Source organism: Moschus berezovskii, chromosome 9 (genome assembly GCF_049115385.1).
Source record: "Moschus berezovskii isolate FMDL1 chromosome 9, NW_MosBer_1.0, whole genome shotgun sequence".
NCBI lineage: Eukaryota > Metazoa > Chordata > Mammalia > Artiodactyla > Moschidae > Moschus > Moschus berezovskii.
In genome coordinates, this window is record NC_142468.1 from 50,034,559 (window position 1) to 50,054,181 (window position 19,623).

The 19,623-nt window shown below is 38.6% G+C and overlaps 1 protein-coding gene across 5 annotated transcripts in view; it reads left to right on the top strand.

Annotated features, from left to right (window-relative positions):
- The window catches only part of TEX9 (testis expressed 9), a 169,943-nt gene that overhangs the window by 35,966 nt on the left and 114,354 nt on the right, over positions 1 to 19,623 (top strand). The window lies entirely within an intron of this gene.

Genomic DNA, 19,623 nt, shown 5'->3' on the forward strand with positions numbered 1-19,623 from the left:
ATGTCCGACTCTCCGCGACCCCATGAATCACAGCACGCCAGGCCTCCCTGTCCATCACGAACTCCCGGAGTTCACTCAAACTCATGTCCACAGAGTCCATGATGCCATCCAGCCATCTCATTCTCTGTCGTCCCCTTCTCCTCCCGCCCCCAACCTTTCCAAGCATCAGACTCTTTTCCAGTGAATCAGGGCACTAATCCCATTCATGAGGTCCCAACCTCATGACCTCATGTAATACTAATTACCTCCCAAAGACTCCACTTCCTAATACCATCACTTTTTACTCTGGGAGGTAGGGTTTTAACACATGAATCTTGGGAGGACACAAATATTTAGTTCATGATAAATGTCTCAATCAATGCCAGAATCTTTATCTACAGTGTCTTTGCTGTGTGATCTCATTCAGCCTCTGAGTGGATGCTTATTAGTGATAAAAAATGTAAGACTGTCCATTCTACTAGTGAACAGCTCTGGTTATGAGGCCTCCCAAAGGCAAGGTGGGGCCTAATCTAAATGTGCAAAAGCAATGAATCAGAGGATTTAAAAATAGTCATTTACCATCTATTTTTAAAAACAATTTTATTTATTCATTTATTTTTGGCTGTGCCAGGTCTTCCTTGCTGCATGAGCTTTTCTCTAGTTGTAGCAAGTCAGGACTACTCTCTAGTTTGTAGTGCTTAGGCTTCTCATTGCAGTGGCTTCTCTAGTTGCAGAGCATGGGCTCTAGGGTGCACAGGCTTCAGTAGTTGTGGCGCGTGGGCTCAGTAGTTGCAGTCCCCAGGCTCTGTAACACAGACTGCATAGTTGTGGTGCCTGGGCTTAGTTGCACCACAACATGTGAGATCTTAGTTGCTCATGTGGGATCTTAGGTGCATGTGGGATCTTCCTGGATCAGGGATCAAACCTGTGTCTCCTGCATTGGCAGGTGGATACCCCACAACTGAGCCACCAAGGAAGCACCTTTACCACCTATTGAGATTGTCATAACAACTCTGCATATGAATTTCTACATTTTACAAGTAGAAATGGAGACTCAGGGTAAGTAAGTTACTTATCCAAGTTTGCACAGCTATTAAGTGGTAGAACCAGGAATCTAGCCCAGATCTGAGTCTAAAGTGGGTGTTCTTTGCCTAATACTCTTTCAAAGTATAATTTTTTTTTCTTCAAATGCTTTAAATGTCTAATTGCCAAAATAATTTCTTAGTTGAGACCTCTGCACAGTTTATCTCCTACTATTCTTTTTATTCGCTACTGTTGAATGAATTAAAAATTTTAAAAAGATACATAATATTTCTTCCAGGTTTAAGGAGCCGTCAATATTTTCTGACTATCTTTCATTCCTTATTACTCCCTGCTACCCACTGTTAACCACAATTCTGGACATCCCAGTCTCCTTTTCCCTTCCCTCCAACCCAAAATGATTCTTTTATTCCCCAGTGTTTGCCAAATGTTATAGGTGCTTTAAGACCCAGATTAAATCCTTCAAATGTATCTTTTCCTTCCCTGTAAGTTTTTACTTATTTCTCAAGAATTTCAGGAGTTTTCTCTTCTTGAATTCCTATAGCATGTTTTAGCCCTTTTGGGATTACATATTCTATCATATTGTTGTCTTGACTATTACATTTTTTCAGCTTCATTTCCTCCAACATCATTTAAAAATTTTATGAACTACTAACACATAGCGTTATATGTAATGGATTTTTCTATCCAGCCCAGTTTATACCTCTGAAATACCATGAATTTTATTTTTATACATTTTATAGCTGGCTGTGACACAGTGTCAGAGTAGGATTTTTTTCTTAAAATTTGCACTTTTAACATGTCTAAGGGTTAAATTCTGATTTGAAACACATTAGAGAAAAATAAATTATTATATTGGTTATAAAATTAAAATATTACTTTAATTTTAAAAGTTTGTTGTTAAAAAAAGCAATGGGGTTAAGGTCATAAAACCTGGCTTTTGACCCCAAAGTTACTGTTAATGAACCATGTAACCAAATCGCTCTAAAAATTGATTTCCTAATTACTGAAAGTGAAGGGCCTATGCTAAGTAACATACGCCTCTAAAATTTGGTGATTCTGTAGTATGATTTAATCTGAAATTTTAAAAATACTTTAAGTAGATTGGGATTCTATTCTAGCTAATGTTAAATATATCTTAAGTATTTCTTGGTGGTCCAGTGGTTAAGACTTCACACTGAGAGTGCAGGGATCTGGGTTCAATCTCTGGTCTGGGAACTAAGATCCCACATGCCTTGCACACAAATGAAAGATCTTTTAAGAAAAAAAAAAGATATCTTAGACAATCACAATTACCAAGTTGTGTTTGCTTCATGTACATACTGAACTGAATTCTTATTAGCTAACCACCCCTCAATAAGCCTTTTCTGTATCTAGTTTCAAGCTCCATATTATTGTTACTGTTCTGTCACTCAGTTGTGTCTGACTCTTTGCAACCCATGGGAAAAACTGCAAATGTTTATTTGATTCACAAAGTGATGAATGTTATTGGATAAAGGTCCAGAATTCACAACATCCTTTGAAGTCCTGTTTGTTTTCATACTGTTTTCCATAGCTAAATGCTCTGTTTTATAACTCCTCATTACCCTAAAACATCACTTCACAACAAATGTAGTGGCTGCATAGAATTATATTCCTAATTTTTTTACAAATATTTGCAGAATTGAATTATGAAAGACTAGTTTTTAATGGTGAGTTCCGATTAAAGTTGGAGAAATCAATAGCACTGTTGTTGGTTGCGGGGGAGGGGTAATTTGGAATATTGGGATTGACATGTACACACTACTATATACAAATATATAATGAATAAGGACCTACTGTATAGCACAGGGAACTCTACTCAATGCTCTGTAATGGCCTATATGGGAAAAGAATGTAAATAAGAACTGACCCACTTTTGTATACTGAAACAATAGAATGGGAAAGACTAGAGATCTCTTCAAGAAAATTAGAGATACCAAGGGAACATTTCATGCAAAGATGGGCTCAATAAAAGACAGAAATGGTCTGGACCTAACAGAAGCAGAAGATATTAAGAAGAGGTGGCAAGAATACACAGAAGAACTGTACAAAAAAGATCTTCACGACCCAGATAATCACAGTGGTGTGATCACTCACACTCACCTAGAGCCAGACATCCCGGAATGTGAAGTCAAGTGGGCCTTAGGAAGCATCACTACGAACAAAGCTAGTGGAGGTGATGGAATTCCAGTTGAGCTATTTCAAATCTTGAAAGATGATGCTGTGAAAGTGCTGCACTCAATATGTCAGCAAATTAGGAAAACTCAGCAGTGGTCACAGGACTGGAAAAGGTCAGTTTTCATTCCAATCCCAAAAAAAGGCAATGCCAAAGAATGCTCAAACTACCACACAATTGCACTCATCTCACACACTAGTAAAGTAATACTCAAAATTCTCCAAGCCAGGAGTCAGGAATATGTGAACCGTGAACTTCGAGATGTTCAAGCTGGTTTTAGAAAAGGTAGAGGAACCAGAGATCAAATTGCCAACATCCTCTGGATCATTGAAAAAGCAAGAGAGTTCCAGAAAAACATCTATTTCTGCTTTATTGACTATGCCAAAGACTTTGTGTGGATCACAATGAACTGTGGAAAATTTTAAAGGAGATGGGAATACCAGACCACCTGATCTGCCTCTTGAGAAACCTGTGTGCAGGTCAGGAAGCAACAGTTAGAACTGGACATGGAACAGCAGACTGGTTCCAAATAGGAAAAGGAGTATGTCAAGGCTGTATATTGTCACCCTGCTTATTTAACTTATTTGCAGAGTACATCATGAGAAACTCTGGGCTGGAAGAAGCACAAGCTGGAATCAAGATTGCTGGGAGAAATATCAATAACCTCAGATATGCAGATGATACCACCCTTATGGCAGAAAGTGGAGAGGAACTAAAGAGCCTCTTGATGAAAGTGAAAGAGGAGAGTGAAAAAGTTGGCTTAAAGCTCTAAATTCAGACAACTAAGATCATAAGATCATGGCATCTGGTCCCATCACTTCATGGCAAATAGATGGGGAAACAGTGGCTGACTTTATTTTTCTGGGATCCAAAATCACTGCAGATGGTGACTGCAGTCATGAAATTAAAAGATGCTTATTCCTTGGAAGGAAAGTTATGACCAACCTAGACAGCATATTAAAAAGCAGAGACATTACTTTGTCAACAAAGGTCCGTCTAGTCAAGGCTATTGTTTTCCCAGTAGTCATGTATGGATGTGTGAGTTGGACTATAAAGAAAGCTGAGCGCCGAAGAATTGATGCTTTTGAACTGTGGTGTTGGAGAAGACTCTTGAGAGTCCCTTGGACTGCAAGGAGATCCAACCAGTCCATCCTAAAGGAGATCGGTTCTGGGTTATCATTGGAAGGACTGATGCTGAAGCTGAAACTCCAATACTTTGGCCACCTCATGCTAAGAGCCGACTCATTTGAAAAGACCCTGATGCTGGGAAAGATAGAGGGCAGGAGGAGAAGGGGATGAAAGAGGTTGAGATGGCTGGATGGCATCACCAACTCGATGGACATGGGTTTGGGTAGACTGTAGCAGTTGATGATGGACAGGGAGGCCTGGCGTGCTGCAGTTCATGGGGTTACTAAGAGTTGGACACGACTGAGCAACTGAACTGAACTGAAACTATCACAACATTTTGAATTGACTATACCCCAATTTAAAAAAAATACCCCAAAGCACTGATTGTTTCAAAAGTTTATCACAAAATACTTCCATATTCAAGAGAGGTATGTACTCTTCATGACTTGACTGAACGCTGAGTTTTTTAGTCAATTTATATTATCTGAAAGACACCAGAATATTGGTATTATCAGGGAAGGACTTCATTTGGGGGATAACAGATCAAAATATAGCACAGCTTTTCAACCAAATCTAATAATTATTGCACATAAGTATTTGGCATAGAGAAAATTTTGAATAATTAAAGCTGAGGCTCAGCTTTTGATCAGGAAGGGCTATAGGTTTAACATACTCTTGTCTGATCTCATCTAATATTGATTACACAATGTTTGAATAGGGGGTTAGGGGGTGTGAATGTGTCTTGTTTGCTGCCAGTTGTTAATCTGCTGGGAAAGATGAACATCCAGAAATCATTTCTCCTCTCAGAATAGATTATGTAAATATGCTGAGTTAGGGACAGTGGAGAGATGGAAAGAGTTTTTCTTGACTATTCATTTTATTCACTCAGCATGACTCTTATGTTGACTTCTTAATTGAAATATAGTTGACTTAACAGCCATGAAATTAAAAGACGCTTACTCCTTGGAAGGAAAATTATGACCAACTTAGATAGTATATTAAAAAGCAGAGACGTTACTTTGCCAACAAAGGTCCGTCTAGTCAAGGCTATGGTTTTTCCAGTGGTCATGTATGGATGTGAGAGTTGGACTGTGAAGAAAGCTAATCGCTGAAGGTTTGATGCTTTTGAATTGTGGTGTTGGAGAAGACTCTTGAGAGTCCCTTGGACTGCAAGGAGATCCAACCAGTACATCCTACAGGAGATCAGTCCTGGGTGTTCATTGGAAGGGCAAATGCTAAAGCTGAAACTCCAATACTGAACTGAACAGTATTATATTATTTTTAGGTGTACAACCTGTATAGACTCAATATTTTCATAGATTATACTCTATTTAAAGTTACTAAAAAATAATGGCTATATTTCCCTGTGCTGTACAATATAACCTTGTTGCTTATTTATTTTATGCATAGTAGTTTGTGTCTCTTAATCCCATACACCTATCTGTCCCCTTTCCATTCCCTCTCCCCCTTGGTAACTACCAGTTTGTTCTCTATATCTGTGAGTTTGTTTCTGTTTTGTTATATACATTCATTCATTTTATTTTTAAATTCTACACATAAGTGATAACATACAGTATTTGTCTTTGTCCAGCTTATTTCATAAACATATGCTCTAGGTCCATTCACATTGTTGCAAATGACAGAATTTTATTATTTTTTATGGCTGATTAATATATACCTCATCTTCTTTATCCATTCATGCAATGAAGCAACTTATGGTTGTTTCCAAACCTTGACTATTGTAAATAATGAAGATTTGAGTTCATGTATCAAATTAATATTATGAGAAATATTTTCTTCTTACAATAATTTTAAAGCAAGTAATTTGAATAACAGGTTTTACTTAGGCTCTATACATCATAAAATATTGAAGAGCCAATCCATATTTTAATAACATGTTTTTCTGTAGGTGAAGATAAAGTGAGAACTTTCTTTGTATCAATTTTGTTACATAGTTCTTTGATAACTGAAGCTAGAAAACACATTTAAAATTTACTGCTAAAATTACAACCAGGAAGAGATACATTAAGTTGGTTCCATAGACCTTCTCAGATTGCCCTGATTGGACTTCACTTTTTTCTTTTTATCCACTTACAACTACTTTATACCTTTTAACATATATTCAGTTTATTAGATTGTTTGTTGAGAAATAATCAGATTTTATAAGCTTGTTTTAATTAATGTATATGCTGTTTTTGGTTCTGCTTATTTCCTCTTAAGACAGCCATGTTATAAAATGAATGGTCACTTCCCAATGATGCCATAAGGAAATGTATAGCTTTGGATATTTTTAAGTGAAAAAATGAAAATAACAATTCTTACTGAATTTCTGATAGTTCTATCCAACTATTGGGGGAAAAAATAATAAAACTATATCAACCCTCTAAATGAATAGAGATCACTTTTGAAAATTATAACCTACAGCTTTCTGAGTTGTAAATAACAGCTTCTTTTAAAGTTAACCTTAACTTCAGTTCATTTCAGTTCAGTCGCTCAGTTGTGTCCGACTCTTTGCGACCCCATGAATCACCCCATGAAGCACACCAGGCCTCCCTGTCCATCACCAGCTCCCGGAGTTCACTCACACTCATTTCCATCGAGTCGGTGATGCCATCCAGCCATCTCATTCTCTGTCGTCCCCTTCTCCTCCTGCCCGCAATCCCTCCCAGCATCAGAGTCTTTTCCAGTGAGTCAACTCGTCGCATGATGTGGCCAAAGTATTGGAGATTCAGCTTTAGCATCAGTCCTTCCAATGAACACCCAGGATTGATCTCCTTTAGAATGGACTGGTTGGATCTCCCTGCAGTCCAAGGGACTCTCAAGAGTCTTCTCCAATACCACAGTTCAAAAGCATCAATTCTTCGACGATCAGCTTTCTTCATATTCCAACTCTCACATCCATACATGACCACTGGAAAAACCATAGCCTTGACTAGATGGACCTTGGTTTAGAACCAAATAATTATTAAAAGAAAATTTTAGACTATGATTAAAATTGTGATTTTAATTGAATTATTTAAAATAAAATATAACAAAAATGGGGAAAATATAGCAAAAAGCAGTGATGTGATAAAAAACTGAAACGTAAAGAAAGCAGCATGAGGCAATTCAATTGGTCAGGCCTGTGTTTCAGATTTTGAGATATGGATTGATTCAAAAGAGTTATGCAGCCATCTTTTGGAGCCAAAGTTCTCAAACCTATTGTTGATTGTAATTGCCTTCCACTGGTTCCCTTATAGCATGGCTTCTATTTCTTCTGCTTTATTTATAAATATACTGGCCTCCTTTGAGGCCAGTAGCTTCTTTCTTGCCAAATCCAGAGAACTTTTCCCAGTCTGCCTATTGCTCAATCTTTGCACTGCATTTTCGATGGGTAACCTCCTATTTGTTTCATTTTACTTTTAGCTTTATAAAAAGAAAGAAAGTAGGGAAAACCACTAGACCATTCAGATATGACCTAAATCAAATCCCTTATGATTATACAGTGGAAGTGAGGAATAGATTTAAGGGAATAGATCTGATTGATAGAGTGCCTGATGAACTCTGGACGGAAGTTCGTGACATTGTAAAGGAGACAGGGACCAAGACCATCCCCATGGAAAAGAAATGCAAAAAAGCAAAATGGCTGTCTGAGGAGGCCTTACAAATAGCTGTGAAAAGAAGAGAGGCGAAAAGCAAAGGAGAAAAGGAAAGATATAAGCATCTGAATGCAGAGTTCGAAAGAATAGCAAGGAGAGATAAGAAAGCCTTTCTCAGCGATCAATGCAAAGAAATAGAGGAAAACAACAGAAAAGGAAAAACAAGAGATCTCTTCAAGAAAATCAGAGATTCCAAGGGAACATTTCATGCAAAGATGGGCTTGATAAAGGACAGAAATGGTATGGACCTAACAGAAGCGAAAGATATTAAGAAGAGGTGGCAAGAATACACAGAAGAACTGTACAAAAAAGATCTTCACGACCAAGATAGTCACGATAATGTGATCACTGACCTAGAGCCAGACATCTTGGCATGTGAAGTCAAGTGGGCCTTAGAAAGCATCACTACGAACAAAGCTAGTGGAGGTGATGGAATTCCAGTTGAGCTATTTCAAATCTTGAAAGATGATGCTGTGAAAGTGCTGCACTCAATATGCCAGCAAATTTGGAAAACTCAGCAGTGGCCACAGGACTGGAAGAGGTCAGTCTTCATTCCAATCCCAAAGAAAGGGAATGCCAAAGAATGCTCAAACTACCGCACAGTTGCACTCATCTCACATGCTAGTAAAGTCATGCTCAAAATTCTCCAAGCCAGGCTTCAGCAATATGTGAACCGTGAACTTCCAGATGTTCAAGCAGGTTTTAGAAAAGGCAGAGGCACCAGAGATCAAAGTGCCAACATCCGCTGGATCGTGGAGAAAGCAAGAGAGTTCCAGAAGAGCATCTATTTCTGCTTCATTAACTATGCCAAAGCCTTTGACTGTGTGGATCACAATAAACTGTGGAAAATTCTGAAAGAGATGTGAATACCAGACCACCTGACCTGCCTCTTGAGAAACCTGTATGCAGGTCAGGAAGCAACAGTCAGAACTGTACATGGAACAACAGACTGGTTCCAAATAGGAAAAGGAGTGCGTCAAGGCTGTATATTGTCACCTTGCTTATTTAACTTATATGCAGAGTACATCATGAGGAACACTGGGCTGGAAGAAGCACAAGCTGGAATCAAGATTGCTGGGAGAAATATCAATAAGCTCAGATATGCAAATGACACTACCCTTATGGCAGAAAGTGAAGAGGAACTCAAAAGCCTCTTGATAAAAGTGAAAGAGGAGAGTGAAAAGGTTGGCTTGAAGCTCAACATTCAGAAGACAAAGATCATGGCATCTGGTCCCATCACTTCATGGGAAATAGATGGAAAAACAGTGGAAACAGTGTCAGACTTTATTTTTGGGGGCTCCAAAATCACTGCAGATGCTGATTGCAGCCATGAAATGAAAAGACGCTTACTCCTTGGAAGGAAAGTTATGACCAACCTTGCTAATATATTAAAAAGCAGAGACATTACTTTGCCAGCAAAGGTCCGTCTAGTCAAGGCTATGGTTTTTCCCGTGGTCATGTATGGATGTGAGAGTTGGACTGTGAAGAAAGCTGATCGCCGAAGAATCGATGCTTTTAAACTGTGGTGTTGGAGAAGACTCTTGAGAGTCCCTTGGACTGCAAGGAGATCCAACCAGTCCATTCTAAGGGAGATCGATCCTGGATGTTCATTAGAAGGTCTGATGCTAAAGCTGAATCTCCAATACTTTGGCCACTTCATGCGACGAGTTGACTCACTGGAAAAGACTCTGATGCTGGGAAAGGTTGGGGGCGGGAGGAGAAGGGGACGACGGAGAATGAGATGGCTGGATGGCATCACCGACTCTGTGGACATGAGTTTGGGTGAACTCCGGGAGTTGGTGATGTACAGGGATGCCTGGCGTGCTGTGATTCATGGGGTCGCAGAGAGTCGGAAACGACTGAGCGACTGAACTGAACTGATTCTTACATAAGTAATATGTGTTCTTTTTAGTAAAGTAGAACATACAGACTTAGAAAAAAAATCCTGTGTAGTAACTAAGGATGACATCTTAGTGGAATCTTTCCTGGCTTTTAAATATGTTTATATACTTTGCACATTTGCATCCTGAGTTAGGTCACTTGGAGCCAGGGATGGGAATCATTAATCATACATTAATACCCAGATGGGGCTAGTTTTTGTTCCACCTGCTTAAAGAGGGCATTACTCACTACTGCAAATGTCTTTTAATTATTACTAGGAGTCCCTAGAGGTGTCTCTCTTATAGTTGTGTCTGACTCTTTGTCACCCCACAGACTATAGCCTGCCAGGCTCCTCTGTCCATGGGGTTCTCCAAGCAAGAATACCAGAGTGAGTAGCCATTCCCTTCTCTAGGGGATCTTCCCGACCCAGGGACAGACCCGGATCTCCTGCATTGCAGGTGGATTCTTTACCATCTGAGCCACCAGGGAAGCCCCATATTCTTTTGGTCCCATTGTAAATAGTGCTGCATTTAAAATTTTAATTTCCAGTTGTTCATTGCTAGTATATAGAACTACAATTAGTTTTTGTAAGTTGACCTTGTATCTTACAATTTTGTCAAACTTAGTAAATAGCTCCATAGATTGTGGGGGTAGGTTTTCAGAATGTTGAAAATACATAATCATGTCATCTGTTAAGAGAAACAGTTTTATTTCCTCCTTTCCAAAATTGATTAATTAACTTACCTTATTGTGCAGGAGAATGAGATGGCTGGATGGCATCACCGACTCTGTGGACATGAGTTTGAGTGAACTCCGGGAGTTGGTGATAGACAGAGAGGTCTGGCGTGCTGTGATTCATGGGGTCGCCGAGAGTCAGACACGACTGAGCAACTGAACTGAACTGAACTATTGTGCAGGATAGAACCATCATTATAATCTCCAGTATGATTATGACTAGGAGTAGTAAGAGTGGAAATCCCTGTCTTACTCCTCGTATTAGAGGAAGGAATTTGGTTTTTCATCATTAAATATGAAGTTAGATGTACTTTTTCTTTTCTTTTTTTTTTGAGATGTTCTTTATCAGGTTGAAGTTTCTTTCTATTCCCAGTTAGATGAAAATACAATGTTTTAGTCTTTTTTTTTTAACACCACAAGGTAGGCATTACTGTTGATAGGAATTTTAGAGAAATTATTTTAGACCTACATGCATGTTTATCATTTTACTTTGATTACTGTTCTTCTGGTGGGGCTTCTTCAGGTGGCACTAGTGGTAAAGAATTCACCTGCCAATGCAGGAGATGCAAGAGATGTGGGTTCTTTCCATGGGTTGGGAAGATTCCCTGGAGAAGGAAATGGCAGTCCACTCCAGTATTCTTGCCTGGGAAATCCCATGGACAGAGGAGTCTGGAAGACTACAGTCCATAGCATTGCAAAGAGTCTGATGTGATTTTTGACTGAACAACAACAGTCTTCTGGTACCTGAAAATGTTCCTCTGATACTATTTTCTTCCTGAAGTACATCATTTTGAAGTTCCTTTAGCACGAGTATGTGGGTGGTAAATCTCTTATGCTTTATTTATCTCAAAATATATTTATTTCTCCTCTCTCTTGCAGTATAATATTAGAGACTGAGTACATGGTTCTAGACGGAAATTATTTTCTTTGATAACTTTGAAGGTATAATAAAACTCTCTCATAATAAAATTCATGAAGATGAAATTTCAATTGTGTAAAAAGAAGAGTGGGCTTTTTGCCAAATTAAAGAGAGATGAATCATCTGAGTCTGTGTAGCTGATTGGCTAGAAGTTCTAATGGTCTAGCTCTATAATTTAAATCTTTGCTCATTCTGGTTGTGGTTAATTCAACTTGGTGGTGGCTGTCTGCTTCAAAATAAGCATCAGTTCAGTTCAGTCGCTCAGTCGTGACCGACTCTGCGACCCCATGAATCACAGCACGCCAGGCCTCCCTGTCCATCACCAACTCCCAGAATTCACTCAAACTCATGTCCATCGAGTCGGTGATGCCATCCAGCCATCTCATTCTCTGTCGTCCCCTTCTCCTCCCGCCCCCAATCCTTCCCAGCATCAGAGTGTTTTCCAGTGAGTCAACAAGTCGCATGAGGTGGCCAAAGTATTGGAGTTTCAGCTTTAGCATCAGTCCTTCCAATGAACACCCGGGACTGATCTCCTTTAAGATGGACTGGTTGGATCTCCTTGCAGTCCAAGGGACTCTCAAGAGTCTTCTCCAGCACCACAGTTTAAAAGCATCGATTCTTCGGCGATCAGCTTTCTTCACAGTCCAACTCTCACATCCATACATAACTACCTAATGCATTTGTTACAATTAATGAGACTTTATTGATGCATTATTAACTAAGGCCACAGTTTATTCAGATTTCTTTAGTTTTTGATACCACTTTACATTACTTGTCATGTTTCTTTAGGCTTTTCTTGGTTGTGATAGTTTCTCAAGCTTTCCTTGCTTTGCCTGTCATTAATAGTTTTCAGGAGTACTGATGGGGTATTTTGTAGACTATCCTGACTGGAATTTTTTTTGTTTTATTGTAGTAAAATATACATAAATAAAATTTACCATTGTAACTATTTTAAAGTATGCAATATGGTGGCATTAAATATATTCATAATGTTGCTCAGTGATTACAATTATCCATTTGCAGAATTTCTTGATCCCTCCAAACAGAAACTCTGTACCCATTAAAGAAAAATAACACACCAGTCCCCTCTCTCCCCATTTCCTGGCAACCTCTATTCTATTTTCTATCTCAGTATTTGTCTATTCTAGTACTTCATATAAGCAGAATCATATAGTATTTGTTCTTTTGTGTCTGGCTTATTTCACTTAGCATGTTTTCAAGGTTCATCCATTTTATGGTGTATATCCAAATTCATTGTATGTATATATTACATTTTGTTTTATCAGTCTTGCTTATTAGTTCTAGGAGAGTTTTGCTGATTCCTTTGGATTTCTCCATCTACTCTCATGTCATCTACAAATGAAGGTATTTTATTTCTTCAATCTATATACTTTTTGTTTCTTGTTTATTATTGGCTAGGACTCTAGGTGTGAGAGTAAATAAAAATGGTGAGAAAGAATATCCTTGCCTTGTTACTAATCTTTGAAGGAAAGCATTCAGTTTCTTACTATTAAGTATGATGCTAGCTGTAGTTATTTTGTAGATGTCCTTTATCATGTTGAGGAAGTTCCCCTCTATTCCTCGATTGCTGAGAATTTTTACCAGGATCTTCTCAAAAGCTTTTGCTGCATCAATTTATATGATTGTGCTTTTTCTTCTTTATTCTCTTCATGTACTGAGTTTTACTGATTGACTTTATGATGCTGAGCTAGCCTTACTCACCTATAATAAATCTCACTTGTTTGTGTTGTGTAATTCTTTTTGTACTTTATTGGATTCAATTTGCTCATATTTGTTAAAGACTTTTATATCTATGTTCATGAGAGATAGCGTCGATAGTTTTTTCTTCTTATATGTCCCTAACTGCTTTTGGTTCTGTATACCCAATACCCTAACTGTATTAGGGTAATGCTGGACTCATGAGTGAGAGGAGTATCCCCTTTCTTTCCAAGTTTTAGAAGAGATTGTGGAGAAGTGGTATCATTTAGTCCTTGAATGTTAGTTGAATTCATAAGTGAAACAACCTGGTTTTGCTGCTTTCTTTCTTAGAAAATTTTAGACTCCGACCTTAATTTCTCTATCTATTTTTCTTTATGTGAATTTTGGTAGTTTGCATCTTTCAAGGAATTGGTTCATTTCACCTAATTTATAAAATTTCTGCATATGTAGTTGTTGATAGTACTCCTTTCTTTTCCTTTTAGTGTTCATGGGATAATTAATGATGATCCCAATCCCATTTTAATAATGGTATTAAATTGTTTATTTAAGTTTTTTCTGTGTATTATTATGACCTGACATCTTAAAAAAAAATAACCTTTCTGGCTGATGAGACTTATTGACGTAGCAAATTCTCAGAGATAGCAAAAGGGCTCAGCCAGGAGTGTAACTTAAGTATGCCAACTGACCAATGTGGAGTCATACCCCCTCTACCTGGCCTGTACACTTTAGGAGGCAATATTCCTTTGTTTTATTAATCATCCCAGGGCCAGATACCAGACAGCTAGGAACAGCCCCTAAAGCTTAAAGCCTGCTCAAATGATTCAAACTAGCCAGTCCTAAACTGTTCACTTTGCCTTTGTTTTTTTTCAGGGTAGCTTAGGTTTTCCCTTGACTCATGTTTTGTGCCTCCTACTACCATGAGGGGCTTTCCCATGGAGCCCTGCATGGCATTCTGTACCTCCTAGTTATGGAACTTATGAGTATAATGAACTTTATTTTCTTGAGCCTCTTCTGTACCTTTTCTTGTGGTTGCACCTGAGCATCACATAAAAGAACATATAATAGGTAATTTTGTGCCTTCACTTTTTTTCTTGGTTAATGTGGCCAGAGGTTTATTGAATTTATTGATCTTTTCAAAGAACCAGATTTTTGTTTCTGTGATTTTTCTGTTTTCCTGTTTTCAATTCCATTAATTTCTATTTTAATTTTTATTATTTCTTTTATTTTGCTCTCTTTAAGCTTAAATTGTTCTTCTTTCTCCCATTGCCTAAGGTGGAACCTTAGATTGTTGGTTTTAGATTTGACTTCTTTTCTAATATATACATTTAATGCTAAGCATTCTAAGTGCTGCTTTCCCTGTAGCCTACCAGTTTTGGTAGATTGTATTTTCATTTTCATTGAGTTCAAAATACTTTTTAATTTCTTTTTAGACTTCTTTGAAGAAGTATTATTTTAACGTATTTCTATTAAAATATTTTTATTTTATTTAAATAAAATAAATATTTAGTTAAAATATTTTAATGTTTTATTCCCATGTATTATTTTAAAGTGTGTTTAATTTCCAAATATTTTGGGTTTTCCAGCTTTTTTATGTTATGCCTCAGAAGATAGTTTATATAATTTCTATTAGTACAGATTGAACTGTATTCCTCCAAAAATATGCTGAAGTCCTAACCCATCATACACACACCTCTCCCCTTAATCTGTGAATGTGGCCTTATTTGGAAATTGGGTCTTTACAAATGTAATCAAGTTAAGATGAGATCATTAAGGTGGGTCCTAATCCAGTATGACTGGAGAAAATGCCATGTGTAGACAGAGACACACAGAGGGAATGCTATATGATTGTACAGGCAGAGATTGGCTGGATGCAGCTACAAACCAAGGAATGGCAGGGAGTGACAGCCACCACCAGAAACTAGGAAAATGCACAGAAGAATTCTCCCCTGCAGGTTTCAAAGGGAGCACTGCCCTGCTAACATCTTGACTTTGTTTTTTTTTTTTTTATTGGAGGCTAATTATTTTACAATATTATATTGGTTGGTTTTGACATACATTGACATGAATCTGCCCCGGGTGTACATGAGTTCCCCTTCCTGAAACCCCCTCCCACCTCCCTCTCCCCTTATCCTCCCTCTGGGTCATCCCCGCACACCAGCCCTGAGCATCCTGTAACATGCATCGACCCTGAACTGGCGATTCGTTTTACATATGATAATATACATGTTTCAATGCCATTCTCCCAAATCATCCCACCCTTACCCTCTCCCACAGAGTCCCAAAGACTGTTCTATACATCTGTGTCTCTTTTGCTGTCTCATATACAGGGTTATCATTTCCATCTTTCTAAATTCCATATATATGCGTTAGTATACTGTATTGGCGTTTTTCTTTCTGGCTTACTTCACTCTATATAATGGAGAGACACGTGTACTCCAATGTTCATTGCAGCACTGTTTATAATAGCTAGGACATGGAAGCAACATAGATGTCCATCTGCAGACGAATGGATAAAAAAGCTTTGGTACATATACACAATGGAGTATTACTCAGCCATTAAAAAGAATGCATTTGAATCAGTTCTAATGAGGTGGATGAAACATCTTGACTTTGGAGTTCAGTTCAGTTCAGTTCAGTTGCTCAGTCGTGTCCGACTCTCCGCGACCGCATGAATCACAGCATGCCAGGCCTCCCTGTCCATCACCAACTCCCGGAGTTCACCCAAACTCATGTCCATAGAGTCGGTGATGCCATCCAGCCAAATCATTCTCTGTCGTCCCCTTCTCCTCCCGCCCCCAACCTTTCCCAGCATCAGAGTCTTTTCCAGTGAGTCAACTCGTCGCATGAGGTGGCCAAAGTATTGCAGTTTCAGCTTTAGCATCAGTCCTTCCAATGAACACCCAGGATCGATCTCCTTTAGAATGGACTGGTTGGATCTCCTTGCAGTACAAGGGACTCTCAAGAGTCTTCTCCAACACCACAGTTCAAAAGCATCAGTTCTTTGGCGATCAGCTTTCTTCACAGTCCAACTCTCACATTCATACATGACCACGGGAAAAACCATAGCCTTGACTAGACGGACCTTGGTTGGCAAAGGAATGTCTCTGCTTTTTAATATATTATCAAGGTTGGTCAAAACTTTCCTTCCAAGGAGTAAGCGTCTTTTCATTTCATGGCTGCAATCAGCATCTGCAGTGATTTTGGAGCCCAAAAAAATAAAGTCTGACACTGTTTCCACTGTTACCCCATCTATTTCCCATGAAGTGATGGTACCAGATGCCATGATCTTTGTTTTCTGAATGTTGAGCTTCAAGCCAACCTTTTCACTCTCCTCTTCACTTTCATCAAGAGGCTTTTGTGTTCCTCTTCACTTTCTGCCATAAGGGTAGTGTCATCTGCATATCTGAGATTATTGATACTTCTCCCAGCAATCTTGATTCCAGCTTGTGCTTCTTCCAGCCCAGTGTTCCTCATGATGTACTCTGCATATAAGTTAAATAAGCAAGGTGACAATATACAGCCTTGACGCACTCCTTTTCCTATTTGGAACCAGTCTGTTGTTCCATGTACAGTTCTGACTGTTGCTTCCTGACCTGCATACAGGTTTCTCAAGAGGCAGGTCAGGTGGTCTGGGATTCTACCAGTCTCTATACTGGGAGACAATTAATTTATTTTGTTTTAAGCCATCCAATTTGTGGTGCTTTCTAGGAAATGAAATTCTAGGAAATGAACATAATTTCTGTTCTTTTAAATTTATTAATGTGCATTGTATGGCCCAGAATGTGGTCTATCTTGGTAAATATGCCATGTGACCTTGAGAAATATGTGTATTCTGCTGTTGTTGGATGGAGTATTCTCTAAATGTCAATTAGATCAAGCAGATTTTTCCTGATTCCTTGGAACTAATAGTGCTGTTCAGGGCAATTCCATCCTTACTGATTTTCTGCCTCCCTGAACTATCAATGACTGAAAAAGAGGTGTTGATATCTCCAAGTGCACTTGGGGATTTATCTGTTTCTCATTGCACTCCTATTAGTTTTTGCTTCATACCTTTTGACACTCAACGTTTGGTTCATATACATTCAGGATTGTTATATCTCCTTGGAGAGTTGATCTCCTTATCCTTTATGTAATATTCCTCTTTATCTCTGATAGTTTTTCCGGTTCTGAGGTCACTTTGTTTGAAGTTAATGTGGCTACTCCAGCTTTCTTTTGATTAGTGTTAGTATGGCGTACTTTCCCCCCATCTTTTGACATTTTTATTTTAATAATTAATTTTATTTTTAATGTTTTAGCAGCTTGACTGATATATTTCACATATTCACCATTTATCCATATAAATTATACTATTAATTGTCTTTTAATATATTGACAGAAATGTGCAACCATCATCACAATCAATTTTAGAACATTTTCACTACCCGCCCCCCCGAAAATCCAACATCTTAGTCAATTCCCAATTATCTTTCAGGGCTAGGCAATCACTGAACAGAATTCTGTCTCTATAGATTTGCCTGTTCTAGACATTCCATATAATATGTGGTCCTAATAGAATGGAATCATATAATATGTGGTCTTTTGTGAATTGCTTCTTTCACATAGCATGTTTTCAAGATTCATCCATATTGTAGTATGCGTCAGTACTTCATTCCTTTCTGGCCCTGAATAATATTTCATTGATGAATACACCACTTTTTATTTACTTATTAATCAGTGTTATCATTTGAGTCATTTTCACTTTTTGTCTTTTCTGAAGAATATTGTTATAAATATTTGTGTACAACTTTTTGTAAGGGTATATGTTTTCATTTCTCTTGGGCATATAGCTAGGAGTGGGCTGCTGGATCACGTGGTAATTTTATATGTATGGTTTTGAGAAAATGCGAGACTTTTCCATAGTCAGTTAGTCAGTTCATTCACTCAGTCATGTCTAGCTCTTTGCGACCCCATGGAATGCAGCATGCCACGCCTCCCTCTCCATCACCAACTCCTGGAGTTTACTCAAACTCATGTCAATTGAGTCGGTGATGCCAACCAACCATCTCATCCTTTGTCATCCCCTTCTCCTCCCACCTTCAAAAAAGATTAGACTTTCCCCACTGAATGGTATTGGCACCTTTGCTGAAGATCACTTGACCCTAAGTGTGAAGTTTATTTCTGGATTCCCAAGTTTATTCCCCTCTCCCCCAAATGGCATTTTTATTGCTTACTTTGTTCCAGGAACAACCCTAAGCACAAATTCATTTACTCCTCAAAGTAACTCTACGAGATCGGCACTATTCTTACCCTTTACAGATGAAGTAGCTGAGATAATTATTTCCCCAAGCTAGGAAGTAGCAGACCCAGGACATGAACTTAAGATGACTGCCTTGAGAGCCTGAGCTTTTAACCATGCTGTAAATAAATGTGAGCAATCAAAACTTGAAATTCCACTAAATAGTTCATTTTAAACAAAAACAAGCTGAAGATCAAATTGGCTCCTTAGTTTGGAAATCACAACAGAGTTTGTGCAAAAGAGTAGGCATTTTCCTAGCTTGCTTCCTACTATTAGAAGTGGACCTGTCTTCATTGGTTGAGACCCTTCCATCGCAAGCTTCAGTTCAGCCCAGTCCCTCAGTCGTGTCCAACTCTTTGCGATGCCGTGGACTGCAGCACGCCAGGCCTCCCTGTCCATTAACAACTCCCAGAGTTTACTTAAACTCATGACCATTGGGTCAGTGATGCCATTCTACCATCTCATCCTCTGTCGTCCCCTTCTCCTCTCGCCTTCAATCTTTCCCAGCATCAGGGTCTTTTCAAATGAGACAGCTCTTTGCATCAGGTGGAGTATTGGAGTTTAGCTTCAACATCAGTCCTTCCAATGAACACCAAGGACTGGTCTCCTTTAGGATGGACTGGTTGGATCTCCTTGCAGTCCAAGGGACTCGCAAGAGTTCTCCAACACCACAGTTCAAAAGCATCAATTTTTTGGCGCTCTTTCTTTATAGTCCAGCTATCACATCCATAACATGTCTACTGGAAAAACCATAGCCTTGACTAGATGGACCTTTGTTGGCAAAGTAATGTCTCTGCTTTTTAATAGGCTATCTAGGTTGGTCATAACTTTCCTTCCAAGGAGTAAGCGTCTTTTAATTTCATGGCTGTAATCACCATCTGCAGTGATTTTGGAGCCCAAAAAAATAAAGTCAGCCACTGTTTCCACTATTACCCATCTATATGCCATGAAGTGATGTGACCAGATGCCATGATCTTAGTTTTCTGAATGCTAAGCTTTAAGCCAACTTTTTCACTCTCCTCTTTCACTGTCATCAAGAGGCTCTTTAGTTCTTCTTCACTTTCTGACATAAGGGTGGTGTCATCTGCATATCTGAGGTTATTGATATTTC